The 2592-nt window shown below is 32.6% G+C and overlaps 1 protein-coding gene across 4 annotated transcripts in view; it reads right to left on the bottom strand.

The window, feature by feature from the left end:
• znf516 (zinc finger protein 516) overlaps nucleotides 1–2592 on the bottom strand; it is a 92088-nt gene that overhangs the window by 10161 nt on the left and 79335 nt on the right. The gene's annotated exons all lie outside the window — the stretch shown is intronic.

Genomic DNA, 2592 nt, shown 5'->3' with positions numbered 1-2592 from the left:
ATTATTATTATTATTATTATTATTATTATATTTATATTTACACTTTATATCTGAAAAACAGATTCCAAAGTGTGACAGTAAAAAGGATAAAAACAGTAATAAAAACGAACAATAAAACAGAAGTTAACTGTAAGATTGTCTGAATAAAAGTGTATTTAGATGCTTCTTAAGAGTTTTATTGATTGTAGCACTTTGAGATTTTTGTAAATGTAAAGTATTTTAGAAATAAAAAGTATTATTATTATTATTATTATTATTATTATTAAATGAACAATGCTTTCAAAAGAAAAACAAATAAAGGATAAGAGAATGGAAGTGGAGCCTCTGTCAAACTTAAAATGGATCATGACTACCATACAGTACAAAATTTCAGAGATAGGAGAACCCTGTAGCAATGTGAAAATACTAATATTTAATTATTAATAATACATATTTTGTGCATTGTACTATAAAACATAAAGATCAGAGGGGAGCCATTAAATCAAGATATATTGGATCCCCTTTAAAGGATCAAAACTTAATACTGATCAGATTAACAAGTTAACAATTAGAGGTGAGCCAAAACCAAAATAGACTTCTGCTGTCTTAAAACAACTCAAATCTCAAAAATGTCATACTGTTTGTGTAAATGTTATTTTATTATTGTTATTGTTATTTTGACAAATAACAGGATGAAGTGTTCCTGACTCCACTGGGCAGAAGTAGCTGCTGCTGCCACTACTGGTGATCACAAATCAATGAATTATATCACAACAAGCGTGAAATGGCAAACTGATAAATATTGTTTCATTAATTAGTATTCTCACATTGTAAATGTTAAAAACACCACAAGGTTATCCATTTTAACCTTCAGTTCTGCTTACATTACAGCTGAGTGAAGCCACAGTCTATCTATGTTTTGCGTAGTAAAGGTCTATAAAAACAGAATATGAGTATCAAGGAGGAGAGCTGGTGCAGTAGCAGATGAAAACAAAACAGAAAAAAACAAGAAACACAGACAAACACAAACTAAATGGCATTTAGCTAAATGTAAGAACACAGTGTGCAGGTCGAGTACATTTCTTCAGCTGATATAATTATAGTTTTTGATTCTGACTGAGATGCAACGACTCTGTCCTTTCTGCCTTCTGTTGCATGTCCTCTTTCTGATCAATCCTAGTTTTGTTTCTGTGGATTTCTCTCTATCACCACTGCATGCACCTCACACTAACAAATAAACAAACCACATACACAAACACATCCGCACACACACATACGTTCTATACTCTTTCTTCTAATTAGACTGACCTACAATGGCACGTACACATCTGTGAGGAAAAAAGGCAACACACATGAACAAAACAAATGAGAGTGCCATTTAATTGCACCTAATTATCATTTTGATAAATGGAAGAATATCAAAGCGGGAAAACAAATGACTCCCCCTGCCCCAACCCCGCACCTTTCTCCCAGAAGAAGGAACACAGAAATATAGCCGTTATCATATATCATCAGAAACTGAAGCGAAAGGAACAAAACAGAGGAATGGAATGAGCAAGAAGAGAGAGATAAAAACAAAAAAAGGTGTAATTAATCACACACGCACACAAAAAAATACCTGAAAAGAAAAAAAAAACATGGCTGAAAAGGATGGTGAGGATGAGACGTGAGAGGAAATCGAGAACCTAATTGACATCGTCCTGGGAGGAAACATCACTGACGGGACCGGTGCACTACATTATGCTAAAGGTTATCGTCGTCGTAAAGCAGCGTCAACACAACATCTAATTGGACCCCTCTGCTGCGCCTGCTGCCATCACTCAGAGCTGTGGTAAGTCTGAGTTAATACGGGTGTGTGTGTGATAAATTATGATGGAGGTGCAGAGTTTAGACCCTAACTCTCTAACAATATAAAACAAAGCAGATTTAGTCCCCTGTTCTCCATTGTTTATATCACTACTAAAACATGTGTAATATTTAAAGGAATAGATATATTTTTTTTAACTGGAGGATTTGTGAAAGATAATAAACCATTATTTTCTTACCTGTAGATAGACAGATAAAAGGCCATTGTTTTGAGAGAAACTGATATTAATTTGGAGTTAATCTAAGCAAGTACAAGATTACAGTTTTATTTTTAATAGTGGGATATGTTATTAACCTTCTACAACAATGTTAATATAAATCGTAAACTAATGTTAATGTTATAAAACTACAATGATGCAATAGGATGAAACTTAAACATTAATGTAATAAACCTTTGCATCTGTGTTAATGTTATAAACCTGTATGCCTGTGTTAGTGTTATAAACTACATCCATGTTAATGTAACAAACCTTTACATCTGTGCTAATGTTTATAAACCTTTNCTTTTACATCTGTGCAAATGTAATAAACCTTTACATCTGTGCTAATGTTATAAACTTTTACATCTGTGCTAATGTTATAAAATTTACATCTGTGCTGATGTTATAAACTTTTACATCTGTGCTAATGTTATAAACCTTTACATCTGTGCTGATGTTATAAACCTTTACATCTGTGCTAATGTTATAAACTTTTACATCTGTGCTAATGTAATAAACTTTTACATCTGTGCTGATGTTATAAACT

The sequence above is a fragment of the Austrofundulus limnaeus genome, unplaced genomic scaffold, assembly GCF_001266775.1.
Source record: "Austrofundulus limnaeus strain Quisiro unplaced genomic scaffold, Austrofundulus_limnaeus-1.0 Scaffold54, whole genome shotgun sequence".
Lineage (NCBI taxonomy): Eukaryota > Metazoa > Chordata > Actinopteri > Cyprinodontiformes > Rivulidae > Austrofundulus > Austrofundulus limnaeus.
This window is presented reverse-complemented; position numbering and strand designations above follow the sequence as displayed.